Source organism: Salvelinus sp. IW2-2015, linkage group LG1, assembly GCF_002910315.2.
Source record: "Salvelinus sp. IW2-2015 linkage group LG1, ASM291031v2, whole genome shotgun sequence".
Classification (NCBI taxonomy): domain Eukaryota; kingdom Metazoa; phylum Chordata; class Actinopteri; order Salmoniformes; family Salmonidae; genus Salvelinus; species Salvelinus sp. IW2-2015.
In genome coordinates this window covers 24401137-24417582 of record NC_036838.1, presented here as the reverse complement: position 1 = coordinate 24417582, position 16446 = coordinate 24401137, and the positions used below count along the sequence as shown (strand labels likewise).

Sequence of the window (16446 nt, the reverse complement as noted above, 5' to 3'; positions counted from 1 at the left end):
GTTCTAGACCTCAGCTGAATCCGGTAATGAATGTTGTGGCTGTTGAACAAGTTGAGGAGACTAAATTACTTGTCATTACCTTYGATTGTAAACGGTCATGGTCAAAACATATTGATTCAATGGTTGTAAAGATGGGGAGAGTTCTAGCCGTAATAAAGAGATGCTCTGCTTTTTTGACACCACACTCCAAAAAGCTAGTTCTGCTGGCTCTAGTTTTATCTAATCTTGATTATTGTCCAGTCATGTGGTCCAGTGCTGCAAGGAAATACCTAGTTAYGCTGCAACTTCCCAGAACAGAGCCYCACGTTTTGCTCTTAATTTACTCTTAATTGTCTCTCTTGGCTAAGTTTTGAGGAGAGACTGACTGCATCACTTCTTCTTTTTATAAGAAACATTAATGTGTTGACAATCCCAAATTGTTTGCATAGTCAACCTACACACAGCTCGGACACACACACTTATCCCACCAGACATGCCACCAGGGGTCTTTTCACAGTCCCCAAATCCAGAACAAATTCAAGAAAGCGTACAGTATTATATAGAGCCCTTATTGCATGGAACTTCCTTCAATCTCATATTGTGTGTKTGCATTGATATGTAGGCTATGTGTGCCTTTAATTTTTTTAAATGTAGTTCTGTCCTTGAACTGTTCTTGTCTATTGATGTTCTGTATTATGTCATTCTGTATTATGTTTCATGTTCTGTGTGGACCCCAGGAAGAGTAGCTGCTGCTTTTACAGCAGCTAAAGGGGATCCTAATAAAATACCAAATACCAAAATATCATTGTAATGTATCACAAACAGGTATACAAAGGTAGAAATATGCAATATCCTTATTTTAATGAGCTCCGTCCCCAAACAAYAGCACATTTTGTTGGTCCGGACCAGACAAAATCTGAACCAATCATAGAAGTCTATGTTTCACAAGTTTGGACATCACAGTACAKACACATTTTTAGGATGGAAAATGGTTGAAAAATGTATGTATTKATTAATTTCTCAAAAAATTGGACTCGTAGCTTTCATTTGAAACCCAATTTGACATGTTCCTATGAATTTCACCTTAGTGCTCATGGGTGGAAATGCCCAGTACAAGCAGCAGTCTGAAAAAGGGGACTAGTAGCTTTAACAGTAGTTATGGTAAAAAAAAGTACAGAAGCAGCATCATACCAATGATYCAGCAAGCCTGCAGCAACACTTCCTCTAGAGCCGTCTAGGGCTCATAGATTTAGAGGGGAAATACTTCCTGAAGACACACAAAGAGAGATACATGAATCACAAGGCTGAAATATAAATCTGGGGTTTGAGAAAGTGTGTGTGTGTGTGTTCGAGAGCCCTACCTGAGGTATTCTCCGTCTGTGCGTCACCKGAAGAGTACAGGACAGAAGATACGTGTGGACTGGTGGAAGAAGGCACTGGCAGACAGCCACATCCAGTTCCCTGCATTTAAACTGTAGRCTGCATCCAACAGGTGCCCCTCAAACACCTGACACACAGAGAGCACAGGGAGATGCAGACAGAAGCACAGACAGCTACTGGAGGAGCACAACAYCAACTGGAGACACCTTGCAAAGTGACCAATTTTAGAGCCAGCAGCCACGCTGCCCCGCTTTTCCTCATTTTTGGTACCTTGAAGCCCTCCTCCCTGTTGATCCACAGGTCTCCCCACTCCTCCCTACCCATCCTTCCCCTCCTCCATCTATACCTTGATGTCCTCTTCCCAGCTGATCCACATGTCTCCCACACCTCCCTCCCTACCTTCATGCCTCCCTCCCTACCTTCATGCCCTCCTCCCAGCTGATCCACAGGTCTCCTCTGGTCAGAAAGCAGGCCACAGCGTGTCAGGCCAAGTGGTGGATCCAGCCCCCCTGCCTCAGCTGAYTCATGATGGCGTCGATCAAGGTTAAGCCTGTCTGTTCCTGAGGGAGGGAGACGGGGACAAGGACAGGGGCGTCATTGAGAGTCACACATGTTGTCTGAATGTTTATTTATCTGAGTTAGTGCTTTGTTTAGTGCAATTTAGTCAGCTCTTAGGACAGGTGCTAGTGCTCAAATTACATTGACACTTTGGGACAAATATTTTTTTCAAAGTTGGGTCATACCGTCCTCCACTTCCGTAGCTCCTTCTCCTTGTCGTACCAGCCAATCTGCAGGCATATAGAGTTGCCCTCCATCTTGGTAAATTTGGCCATTGCCGAAACGACGGTGTAGAAGAACTCCCTCCACAGCACTTGGCCCAGCAGAGAGACGAGAGGCAGGGAGTGGTTCTTCGACTGGAGGGGGTTGAGAGGGAAGGAGGGAGGTAGGCGAGGTACGGAGTGGGCGAGAAAGGGGCGGAGAGGGAAAGAAGGAGAGGAGGAGGTAAGGGAGAAAGAGGGAGAGTGATGAGGAKAGAGGAGAGAGAACGAGGTTATACTGAACAATAAAACAAACATCAACAATATGATGGTTGCACTTCCTTGCTTCTAACTATAATTTCAACATCAGGGTKTTCTGGTGAACACAACTTACCTGTGCATAGACCTTAGAGAGCCTGTGGTAGAATGCCCGTACAGACAGACAACCCAAACTGAGGTAAGGACTGAGACCCGTGGTACTGGGTAGCAGGGTGTTGGGGATGGTGCGTGGCTTGGAGAAGTTAGCCACCAAACCCTGTAGGGAGGYACAACATGAGACAGTTAGAGTGCAYAATGCAACAAAATYCCKGAGATTCTCTGGTAAAACAACTAATAAGAAGAGAGAACATTTCTGCATGGAAGAAATAAATTCAGGTCTTCAAAATCAACATCTAAAACGAATGAATCTATTGATAATGCATCCACTGGTGTCGGTCTACTTCGGAGTGGATTTACATGATTAAAGGGATAGTGCAACATTTACTACCCAAAGTCAAATGAACTCGTGGATACCATTTGTATGTCTCCGTGTGTAGTTTGAAGAATGTTGAAAGTAGTTTCTGGCGCCATTGCTAACTAGCGTTAGCACAATGACTGGAAGTCTATAGGAACAGCTAGCATGCATGGCAAAATTGCCCAAATGTTGCACTGTCCCTTTAAGTTTGGATTGGTAGCTGTTATAAAGTACCTGGCTCTCAATGTGTCTCTGTAGCAGTGGAGGCTGCTGAGGGGAGGACAGCTCATAATAATGACTGGAACGGAGAGGATAGAATGGCATCTAACCATGTGTTTGATGTATTTGATACCATTCCAACAAATCCGCTCCAGCCATTACCATGAGCCCGTTCTCCCCAGTTAAGGTGCCACCAACCTCCTGTGCTCTGTAGCCTCATCAAGGCATGGCTCTCTCCTCCTGGCCACAACACATCTGACTGCCSTTCAATGCCCAGATCCTCCACAGAGGGGACCCTGTGCTCCCCTTCACTGTACTCCTCAGCTGCCGGGGAAGGGCACGTCCTGCAAGGGAAACATAATTATAACGTTACCACAATACAACAGGGAAGGACACTTCCTACAATACAAGGGAAACATCCATACAATGTTACCCCAGTACAAATAGAAATAATGTTGGGCAGCCGTGKGTGTTATTGGATCTGTTTCTATTCTGCTCCCTTTTCCTTTTTCCAAACATCTGTCTTTAGATCAGCCTGGAGGACACGACTGCAGTGTCACAATATTTATTTTTTGTTTTCCTCCAGCCTATCACGAATGTCTAGTGTATACCCCCTCTCCCTGGACGACAAACCCTTTCATGTTCAAGCCCTCTCCGTGTTCCAAAGCTTCATTTCCAGCCACTAACAACAGCCAGTAYGTCTAAACTGGGCTTCGAGCCAGTCTCAAGGCTCTTATCCCTATTCACTTTCATACTGTACAGAGAACAGTGGCACCTGTTCACATCACAGGAGAAAAGCCTGTATGTCTCCCCAGAACACTGGTCCCAGATCACATCAAAAAGCAGCAGAACAGCAGGGAGTAGGGTTCTGCTGTGCTTTTGATGGTCTGGCTGGCTCACACAGAGTTAATCTGCGTTTGACTGGGTCACAGTGCATCAAATATATAGCACACATGTACACACAAAACAAAACACAGAGATCACTGCTTTGAAGTTTGAACAGCTGGCATATATTGTAGATTAGAGCACTTAATGGAACAAACAGAGTGCTCCCACTGAAGCACACACACAAAAGGCAGCGGCAGGGTCAATCTCAGGTTATTTCTCAGTCAACTATCTCTTTAGAACATATGGACACACCCATTCCTTCCTTGGCGGGCGAGTTTACCCAACACAAGCAATCTGGCAGCAGAGAGAGGCATCTGTTCCCTCAGTGACTCAATGACACACACACACACACACGGAAATTACAACAGAAGCTGTGCCCAATCAACACTATCTTATAATGCCATAATTAGTATACAATTAGCACAGGGAGAGTGGTTTTAATTCTCTATTATGGTAAATAGTCTTTTGGATTAAATTGTCCTACTTAGATCAAAATACTGGTTGATTACAGTAGAGGCTGACTAATTAACTGGCGCACATTGTGTTCGCAGGAGAGGACAGTGGAYAGAAATTAGGCTCTCTGTGTGCTGCTGACTGAAGCTCCCAACGGGACCAGAAGGTCTCGTACCACAATCAGAACAGAAGGAATCCCTGCAGCATATGACCCATAGAAAACAACATTAAACTGTCTGTGTACCCTATCCTTCTTTATCCCATTCCTGGTGGTGCTGAGTGGGYCACATGGAAGGTTTTATGGTGACAKCTGAAYACTGCACTTACTGTGTGACTTCTTAGTACCTGCTCAGAAAATCTCAAGTGCTCAGATGTTGACTACCTGAGATGTATGGTAACATGTAGASCCCACATATCTGGCTTGATCTAGGTATACACTCCATAAGCGTGTCATTTATGACACTAAGTGCTCTACTTTAATAAACCTWACACAATGGTAAATCTTAGCACTGGCGGTAGTMTTATAGGTTCGGGGSGGTGTCKGAAATATTTGAGCCATTTTCACAATAGGAATTATGGGCGCAGTAGCTGGTGGTGGCACAAAYGGGCTGGGTTTTGATGAATAAACAAGTTGTGGGTGTGTCGAGGCTTAGCCCCTTCTTAGGGCTAGACCCCTTTTTTCTCCACTTCCTGTCTGAATGACGTGCCCAAAGTAAACTGCCTGTAGCTCAGGCCCTGACGCCAGGATATGCATATAATTGGTACCATTGGAAAGAAAACACTTTGAAGTTTGTAGAAATGTTAAAATAATGTAGGAGAATATAACACAATAGATATGGTAGGAGAAAATCCAAAGAAAACCAACTGTAATATTTTTTTTTGTTGAGAAACCATCCTCTTAGAAATGCAAGAGTAAGGTCATTGCTCCCTGGAGGAAATTCCTATGGCTTCCACAGGGTGTCAGCAGTCTATGTTCAAGGTTTCAGGCTTGTAACTTCAAAAACGAATAAGAAATATTAGTTTTAGTACAGGGACACAGTCTTGTAAATTCGTGTTTGCGTGCGCCATGAAGACATTACGCACCTGCTAAAATCGGTTTCCTATTGAACATACTTCTTTCCGAAATAAATATTATAGTTTGATTACCTTTTAGGGTATCTGAGGAGTAAATGGAAATGTATTTTGACTTGTTGAAACAAAGTTAAGGGGTAGATTTTCGGATTCCTTTCTCTGCATGTTGAACGAGTAGATTACTCAAATCGACGGTGCCAACTAAACTGACTTTTTGGGATATAAAGAAGGATTTTATCTAACAAAACGACACTACATGTTATAGCTGGGACCCTTTGGATGACAAATCAGAGGAAGATTTTCAAAAAGTAAAGTGAATATTTAATCGATATTTGTTGGTGGAAAAAATATTTTGATGTGGGGCGCCGTCCTCAAACAATCSCATGGCATGTTTTCGCTGTAATAGCTACTGTAAATTGGACAGTGCAGTTAGATTAACAAGAATTTAAGCTTTCAGCCGATGTAAGACACTTATATGTACATAAATGTTTAAAATCCATAATATTTATGATTATTTATTTGAATTGCGCATCCTCCAGTTTCACCGGAAGTTGTCCCGCTAGCGGGACACCGACCCATAAAAACGTGCTCCATGGCTAAATATGTGGTTTCTTCAAGTTGTGTATTGACTGTCTTTTATGTATTACGTTGTCATCAACTCCAGTTCGAATGTTAGTCCGTTATAGCCTAGTTCGTTAACTAGCCTGACCCATATTTGCAAAATATTTTTGAACATGTTTGCAGTCCACATTGTTCTAATTGTATGGCTTCAATATGGAAATACAATGTTAAACATAGACTACAGTATTCACCTTGATATAGGGGCTAGGCCTTCTGTAAATAGCAGTCTGGACATGGATATGCAAAACGTACTCAATAAGCAAGATTAAATTCACTAGGCTATTGATAAGGCCTAAAAAGACATGCGTTCTCATTATAAAACCAATTAAACCAAAAAATCGATCTGTTTTTTACTAACAACAATATTTCTCAATAGAATCAGGTCAGAACTTGATCTTAACTTGATTGCTCTTTGTCGCAGAGAATTTTCCTGCTGCTTCAGGAAATTCAAATGAGCCTCGAGTCTTGAGTCCCTGAAAGAGAAGTTCTCTTTCTCTCCATGCAGTGGCAGTCGAGTCATTGGGATCCGTGCTTGCTATCAAAATAATTGTCTCTCTCGCTCGCTCAAACGCTAGGTCTAGGTCCTATTACTGCAACATTAAAATGTACAAAAATGGATCTGAAATGCAGCCATACACATTAACAACCGTCGTTTTAAAAATACAAGTTAGATATTGGTCTAGGCTACGACATACAAGTGTCAAGTGTATCAAAATTAAATCGTGGCCTAGGTTGGTCTAGTGGTTAGTCAGCGTGGGTTTCATTCCGGCCCACACCCTTCTGGCACAATTAACTCAGTCCCCCCAATTGACTTGATTCATTTACACATTTAAAATATGGACAGTCTATGGATTTAACCCCCGGTCTTGATAAGAAATGACCATACCAGACACTTTTGGATAACATAAATAGGAAACAAATAAATGAATAACAATAAGCTACGCCAACAGCTTCTGTTCATACAAAGTGTCGGATAAATTGCCACAGTGGATTTCAAGTGGTAAACGATGAAACACTTTATTTATATTGTACAGAATGCTTGCCATATAGATAAATCACCCTTATTCTGTTCAAAAGGGACTAAGTTGTTCCGATTACAATACTAACCAGAGGATGAACATATCTTGAAAGACTTTGGTTGCAAGCAGGACTAACGTTAAGGTAACACTGACATCTTTTAGGAAGCGGTAATGAGGTGAACAATAATGGTTGCAATTGAGATCAGCTGTGCGGGTGAATTTAGCACGCACAGTTTAACGATCAGATGTAGATAATCTTGTTCCATTGATGGTTTCAATAGGCGCCTTGTTATTTGATTATATTCCAGTAGGCTACATTCTGTAGGCCATCGTTAGCCTATCCATTGTTACATAACGAAAGGTGTGAAAAACGATAATAGGCTAGCCTACTGTTTGTGTTTCCCTGGCTGAGTTGATGAGCTGATTTGMGCCATCAGTTGATTGACAGATGTAGGCCTAATGTAGTACGATAAACRTTCCTCKAGTGTGAATGCTCGCCCATGTTTTATAGTTAGACTATGTATAATTTGTCAATYTAGTTATGGGCTTTGGTGTGGATTGAAAGCCTGTATTGTGTGGCTTTAATATTTATAAAGTAATATTTATATTTGTAAAGCTGTCAAGATGTTTATGCACTTGAGCCTATCCAAAGACGATTTCGTTGAGCTGAGACATTTTTCTTTGACGTGTAAATTATTAGACTATTCGTTTCACTTCTTGGAAACATTTAAATAAACGCAATGAACTTGTGGGCCTAATGTGGCTTAGGCTGGTCACTAAATCGCCAAGCACTCATGAGGCTCGGCGCCAGGGGGCGCACTGTTTAGACCACTGCGTCACGGCAGTTCACAATGCTCAAGCAAGGACTAAGAATACTATGAATACTGATGATCCAAACCATAGCCCTGACCTTAAGCACTGAATACCTAAACTGTTAACCTTCGAGTGGTTTCTGTTTTTACCCTGTAACCACGCGGAATTAATGCATCAAAAATAGACGTTCTTTCATGAGTCAAAGAGCAGTGGGACGGATTTGAACCCATGTCCACGCTGGCATATGTGTGCTGGGGTCAGTGGCTGTAACCGCAAGATCACAAAGGCACTAAGGCAACCAAAGTAATGTAACGTATTGCTTGCCTTCAACACATAATAAAACAATTGATACAAAAATAAAACAGATTTTCCCTCACGGAAAATACATCTACCCCCTGCAAATAAGAATTCACACGAGATACGCTGTAGTCTGCATGTAGCCTACATAAGGTACAATGTAGCTACAGTACTGCAATGAATACAAACATCGCTTCCAYCTGCCCCCTGGCTGCGATTCTAAATATTTCTTCAGATATTAAAATCCTCTTGCTGCAGGATTTCCTCCTGCGACGAAAAGGGTCAAATTAAGATCTGACATCTGTAGGCCTAACGGCTCTTCGGCAGGAGGCATGTATGTTTGTCCTATCATTGAATATAGTTTATTAAATATTATACACTGTGTGGTTCAAGCCCTAAATGTTGATTGGCTGAAAGCCGTGGTATATCAGATCGTATACCATGGGTATGACAAAACATTTATTTTCACAGATCTAATTATGTCGGTAACCAGTTTATAATAGCAATAAGGCACCTCGGGGTTTGTGGTATATTGCCAATATACCACGGCTAAGGGCTGTATCGAAGCACTCGCTGTTGCATCGTGCGTAAGAAAAGCCCTTAGCCGTGGTATATCGGCCAAATAGGCCTAGTTATAACAAACATGTAGCCAATCAGCATTTTTTCCTATTGGATTTAACATGGAAACATTTGTCAACACACGTGTTCGAGCCATGGACAATTGGACATTGCCCAAACGTTATAATAAGAATAGCCTACCATCGCCGTTGATATGGCCTGTGAGTTACTTTGCCACATGAAAGGTAAACAAACAAACAGGAAAATAGTCTAGGCTACGAGCAGATTCCAATCCACGGACAGCCATCGGTATTCCCCCGACTAGACAGATCCAACAGATGAAAGTAGAAGATGCACATTTTTTAACAAAATGATCAAGGAAAAACAATAATCAGTCTATTGTAATAACTTGCAATATACTCCTAAACAGACTTCCTACAGTCACTGACACCTTTCATTCAATGACTATTGCACATAGGCCTAATGAAGCCCAACTTTTCAAATAAGCTGCATGGACACATTGCTTTTTCTAAAATAATGTCCAATATTAAACTGGAATCAATCAATCAATCAAAAGTATTTATAAAGCCCTTCTAACATCAGCCGATATGTCACAAAGTGCTATAGAGAAACCCAGCCTAAAACCCCAAACAGCAAGCAATGCAGATGTAGAAGCACGGGGCTAGGAAAAACTCCCTAGAAAGGCAGGAACTTAGGAAGAAACCTAGAGAGGAACCAGGCTCTGAGGGGTGGCCAGTCCTCTTCTGGCTGTGCAGGGTGGAGATTATTACAGTACATGGCCAAGATGTTCAAACGTTCATAGATGACCAGAAGGGTCAAATAATAATAATAATCACAGTGGTTGTAGAGGGTGCAACAGGTCAGCACCTCAGGAGTAAATGTCAGTTGGCTTTTCATAGCCGATCATTCAGAGTTAGAGACAGCAGGTGCGGTAGAGAGAGAGAGTCGAAAACAGCAGGTAAGGGACAAGGTAGCACGTCCGGTGAACAGGTCAGGGTTCCATAGCCGCAGGCAGAACAGTTGAAACTGGAGCAGCAGCACGACCAGGTGGACTGGGGACAGCAAGGAGTCATCAGGCCAGGGTGTCCTGAGGCATGGTCCTAGGGCTCAGGTCCTCCGAGAGAAGAGAGAGAGAGAAAGAGAGAGAGAATTAGAGGGAGCATACTTAAATTCACACAGGACACCGGATAAGACAGGAGAAATACTCCAGATATAACAGACTGACCCTAGCCCCCCGACACATAAACTATTGCAGAATAATTACTGGAGGTTGAGACAGGAGGGGTCGGGAGACACTGTGGCCCCGTCCAACTATAACCCGGACAGGGCAAACCAGGCAGGATATAACCACACTGACTTTGCCAAAGCACAGCCCCCACACCACTAGAGGGATATCTTCAACCACCAACTTACCATCGTGAGACAAGGCCGAGTATAGCCCACGAAGATCTCCCCCACGGCACGAACCCGAGGGGGGCGCCAAACAGGACAGGAAGATCACGTCAGTGACTCAACCCACTCAAGTGACGCACCCCTCCTAGGGACGGCATGGAAGAGCACCAGTAAGCCACTAACTCAGCCCCCGTAMTAAGGTTAGAGGCAGAGAATCCCAGTGGAGAGAGGGGAACCGGCCAGGCAGAGACAGCAAGGGCGGTTTGTCGCCCTTTCTGTCGTTTGTTGACTGTTTGCTGCTCGTGATATTTTAATGGTTGGTTATAGGCTGCTGATTAGGCTATGGTGTGCCTCTGCTGGCAAAATGTATGCCATAACCAATTGCGTTACTGCCAAGACCAGCTTTTGATGAGTCTTAAATAGCACCATTAGCTCTGCTTGAAATTGGCAGATTGGCTCACATCTTTAAGGACACATCTCAAATATTTCCACCCCTCTCACCTCAGCGGAAGCGAGCTGATAAGACAGGTAAATTCCGAACCCTGGCGCCAGTGTTGAAAAATAGCTAGCTTTTACAAGTCGAAATTGCCAAAGAGCGCGCATGTGACATCAGCACCACCTTAACGGCGGCCTAAAACAGAGGCCTCAATTTGAGCAGAAGTAATGTACTGTACTCACTGGAAGTCCTGAGCTGTGATCTCCCTGGCAGGTTTGTCTGGCTCCCCCAGGTTGGACAGGACATGTAGAAACTTCTTATATGTCAGAGGTGGTTCCCCTTCCGTTGGCCTTCAATATCCTACAGTGGGGAGAGAGAGGAGAGAGGGTGGGAGAGAGGGATATAGAGGGGGAGGTATGGAGAGGGGGGAGAGAGAGAGGTTAGAAGACAAGCAAGGAGGGTTTACAGTTGGAGACACAAAGACACACCCACGCACACAGATGACACACAAACACGCACACATACACAGCCAAGAAGGAAAGCAGGCATTGAAGTACTTTGCTTTCAAACACTGGAGCACATACAGCCTGGAAGCCAGGGCCTGGAGGCTACGGTGGAAGGTAGAAGAACACATCAATATGTTTTCAAACCAATCTGTGCGGATCGACCACTAATTTTCCAGTTCTGTTGGTGCATCTTGTTGCTATTAATGTTTCTAGAGACCAACTAGTCCCTTTCATAACATATTGAGTTTCTTACAGATAAAGACAAGTACAGGCAAAGGACAATTCCAAACAATCAATTCATAGGTTATTACAGTGTAATTACCATGTAACCATATAATTTCTAAAATACCTGATAACGTTTAGCCTGGGTACCAGTCTGTTTTGCCATCATTCCACTCCTTGCAGCTCCTGTCATGCTAAACATCTTTGGCATATGACACAGAGTACAAGGAGTGGAATGTTAGCAAAACAGACTGGTACCCAGGCTAGGTAACTGTATGTGCTACTATAAACCCTGTATCAGGTTACCCAAGTTAGCCCACTGATCTGCAGGAGGAATCTCCAGCGCACGGCCCCAGTGCGCATGTCCAGGATGAACACAGGGTACACACACGCTGATGACTCCAGGGCCCCCACCAGGGACAGGTTGTCATGGAGACGCAGGCCCTTCTGGAACAGGTGGATGATTCAGTGTTGGCTCAGGGTGTTATGGTTGGATCTGGTTGGCTTCTTATGCAAACACACAACAGTGTGTGTAGGCTCAGCGACAATCAAGCTCTTGATTGATATCTGTAGGAGAGGAGGTAGAGGAAAAGAGTTCAATACTAGCACTTTATTTTCAAGTTATCCGAATAAAAAGCCATGTGTAATAGAATAGATAAGAAAATGCCCCCAAAAAGGTAGGAGACCAACAGACTTTAGAAGTTAGAGTGGCAAAGAAAAAATGCTGTATTATTATAGAAGAATAAAGGGAACATTTTTGGCAAATCAAAGAGATAGGACATGACAATGACTAGTGCTCCAGAAAGTGGACATTTTCTTAATCTACAGTGCCTTCAGAAAGTATTCACACCCCTTTACCTTTTCCACATTTTGTTGTGTTATCAAGRGGGATTAAAATGTATTTAATTGTATTTTTTTGTCAACCATCTACACAAAATACTCTGTAATGTCAAAGTGGAAGAAAAATTCTAACATTTGTAAAAAAAGATATATACAAATTATATATACACTACAGTTCAAAAGTTTGGGGTCACTTAGAAATGTCCTTGTTTTTGAAAGAAAAGCACATTTATTGTCCATTAAAATAACATCAAATTGATCAGAAAAACAGTGTAGACATTGTTAATGTTGTAAATGACTATTGGAGCGGCTGATTCTTTATGGAATATCTACATAGGCGTACAGAGGCCCATTATCAGCAACCATCACTCCTATGTTCCAATGGCACGTTGTGTTAGCTAATCCAGGTTTATCATTTTAAAAGGCTAATTGATCATTAGAAAACCCTTTTGCAATTATGTTAGCACAGCTGAAAACTGTTCTGATTAAAGAAGCAATAAAACTGGCCTTCTTTAGACTAGTTGAGTATCTGGAGCAACAGCATTTGTGGGTTCGATTACAGGCTCAAAATGTCCAGAAACAAAGATCTTTCTTCTGAAACTCGTTAGTCTATTCTTGTTCTGAGAAATGAAGGCTATTCCATGCGAGAAATTGCCAAGAAACTGAAGATCTTGTGTACTACTCCCTTCATAGAACAGCACAAACTGGCTCTAACCAGAATAGAAAGAGGAGTGAGAGGCCCCGGTGCACAACTGAGCAAGAGGACAAGTACATTAGAGTGTCTAGTTTGAGAAACAGACGCCTCACAAATCCTCAACTGGCAGCTTCATTAAATAGTACCAGCAAAACACCAGTCTCAACGTCAACAGTGAAGAGGCGACTCCGGGATGCAAAGAAAAAGCCATATCTKAGACTGGCCAATAAAAATAAAAGATTAAGAGCAAAAGAACACAGAGAATGGACAGAGGAACTCTGCCTAGAAGGCCAGCATCCCAGAGTTGCCTCTTCACTGTTGACGTTGGGACTAGTGTTTTGGGGGTACTATTTAATGAAGCTGCCAAAATGTGGAAAAAGTCAACAGGTCTGAATACTTTCCGAAATCATTGTTTTCCTATTTTTTTGTGTGTGCGCCTGTTTTGCATGTTATTTTGGCATTAATATGTGTCACATCAGTTTGCAAACAACGTAAAAAATTATTGAGTTAATAAAGGGGTCTGCGTCTCTTTTTTGATTTCTTGAGTAAGGCAGCTCCAAAATGCACACGTTTCAGCCTAGCTGTCACGGCCGTCAACAGAAGAGGACCAAAGCGCAGCGTGGTGAGCYTACATATTCCTTTTATTTAGAAAACATATTCCTTTTATTTAGAAAACAATACAAAACAACCGTGAAGCTTAAGGGCTATGTGCCACAAACAAAGTTAATTTCCCACACAAAAAGGAGGGAAAGGGCTATCTAAGTATGGTTCCCAATCAGAGACAACGATAGTCTGCTGTCCCTGATTGAGAACCATACCCGGCCAAATCATAGAAATACAAAATCATAGAAAACAAAACTTAGAATGCCCACCCCAAATCACACCCTGACCAAACCAAATAGAGACATAAAAAGGCTCTCTAAGGTCAGGGTGTGACACTAGCTCAGTGCTTTCTGTGGTGGAGGGGCAGCCAGTGAAAATACAGAGCGTAGGTGTTGGCAATCTTCTATAGTTGCGCTGTGATTGGCTCAGTGCTCTGTCACTCACAGGGACACTACGTCAATGTAAAATCTATAGGGTGAGCTATAACTTTGGAACCCCTTTGGGTGCTGCCATAMATTTACATTAGAAGTGCCCATCCAAGAAGGCTCAAGGTCATTGGCCACAGATAAAATGACGTCAAATCATGTTATATCTACCGTAGCTTTGATTGGACTGATCATGTCAACATCATACCTTCAACATCTTAGCTTGCAAGCTAGACAAGCAGTCATCATCATTAATCACGTCGACAATCTACTGGAAAATCCTTTTCAATCCTTGTCATATAAAGAGAAATAATAGATAAAACGTTTCGGTGCTCATAAACATTGGACATAAACATTACARAACAAGTTGAAAATCGCAAATCGCTGCAAATCAATCACTATTTTGCTTCCCCTACCTGCTATTCGGTGGAGAMGGTGTGTGGTCCAGGTCTGGGTTTAAGGGTATTTTTTCCAAGCTTAAAAYGATAAACATTCACATGCAAAACCATTGGGCCAGAAAAGGTTGTATACATTGGCCATGCTGTCAATCCAGTATGACTTCTGCCGTGTTCAATACAACTGGAAACTRAGCACTGGGAAATCTCATACTTCAGTGAGTTCAATATAACTGGGAACTCACTGGGAAAATAAGTTTTGAACGGTCATCCAACTCGGAAATCAAAGGCGGGAACTTGGGCCTCTTTCTAGGGCTCCGACCAGAAGATCACTGACATCATGATTCGATCATGTTTATTTCAGAGACCCAGTTGCCTTGAAAGCACCATAAATCCAGAGAATGCCAGACTTTGATGACAAAGTTTCATGACAAAATTTGACAACAAGAAGGGCCGCCGCGCSYRRRWKSTGTTCAAGTGAGCACAGCACAACGGTCAGTCCAAAAATGTATTGTATGCTGCTGCATAAAAMATGTAAAATGCCAGGGAGGTATGTATACTGTAGCTAAGAAAGTAATACTACGTGCCTGTTGTGTAGTAAGCTGTTAGTAGCCCATGTGCCTCATCCTAATAATTTGGTCCCTTTCCCCCTGATAACTTAGCCTACTGTTCTGACTTGGTGGTGCACATGTCAAATCAAATCAAAGGTTATTTTCACATGCTCCGAATACAACAGGTGTAGACCTTACCGTGAATTGCTTACATAGAAGCCCTTAACCAACAATGCAGTTCAAGAAAGAGTTAAGAAAATATTTARTAAATAAACAAKAGTAAAAGAGTAAAATACAAATAAAAAGTAACACAATAAAAATAACAATAACAAGGCTATATACTGTGMGTACCAGTACCGAGTCAATGTGCGGGGGTACAGGTTAGTCAAGTTATTTTGTGACTTGACTGACTGGAGTCTTTGACAATTTTTGGGGCCTTCGTCTGACACCGCCTAGTATACAGGTCCTGGATGATAGGAAGCTTGGCCCCAGTGATGTACTGGGCCGTACGCACTACACTGTGTGGCGCCTTACGGTRAGATGCCGAGCACTTGCCATACCAGGTGGTGATGCAACCGGTAAGGATGCTCCRGATGGTGCAGTTGAAGAACTTTTTGAGGATCTGGGGTCCCATCCCAAATCTTTTCAGTCTCCTGAGGSGGAAAAGGTTTTGTCGTGCCCTCTTCATGACTGTCTTGGTGTGTTTGGACCATGATAGTTCGTTGGTGATGTGGACACCAAGGAACTTGAAACTCTTGACCCACTCCACTACAGCCCTGTTGATGTTAAAATGGGGGCCTGTTCGGCCCGCCTTTTCCTGTAGTCCATGATCAGCTCCTTTGTCTTGCTCACATTGAGGGAGAGGTTGTTGTCCTGGCACCACACTGCCAGATCTCTGACCTCCTCCCTATAGGCTGTCTCATCGTTGTCGATGATCAGGCCTACCACTGTTGTGTCGTCAGCAAACTAAATGATGGCGTTGTAGTCATGTTAGGCCACGCAGTCGTGGGTGAACAGGGAGTACAGGAGGGGACTAAGCACATACCCCTGAGGGGCCCGAGTGTTGAGGAACAGTGTGGCAGATGTGCTGTTGCCTACCCTTACCACCTGGGGTCGGCCTGTCAGGAAGTCCAGGATCCAGTTACAGAGGGAGGTGTTCAGTGCCATGGTCCTTAGCTTAGTGATGAGCTTTGTGGGCACTATAGTGTGGAACGCTGAGCTGTAGTCAATGAACAGCATTATCACATAGGTGTTCATTTTGTCCAGGTGGGAACGGGCAGTGTAGAGTGCGATTGAGATTGCATCATCTGTGGATACTMTGGGGCYGTATGCGAATTGGAGTGGGTATAGGGTTTCCGGGATGATGGTGTTGATGTGTGCCATGACCAGCCTTTCAAAGCACTTCATGGCTACTGACGTGAGTGRTACGAGGCGGTAATAKTTTAAGCAGGTCACCTTCGCTTRCTTGGGCACAGGGACTACGGTGGTCTGCTTGAAACATGTAGGTATTACAGACTTGGTCAGGGAGCAGTTGAAAATGTCAGTGAAGACACTTTCCAGTTGGTCCACGCA

The 16446-nt window shown here is 43.2% G+C and overlaps 1 pseudogene; it reads right to left on the bottom strand.

Annotated features, from left to right (window-relative positions):
- Nucleotides 1–1203: 1203 nt before the first annotated feature.
- Nucleotides 1204–15508, bottom strand: LOC111962758 (cryptochrome-1-like; annotated as a pseudogene).
- Between the last annotated feature and the right edge of the window lie 938 nt (nt 15509–16446).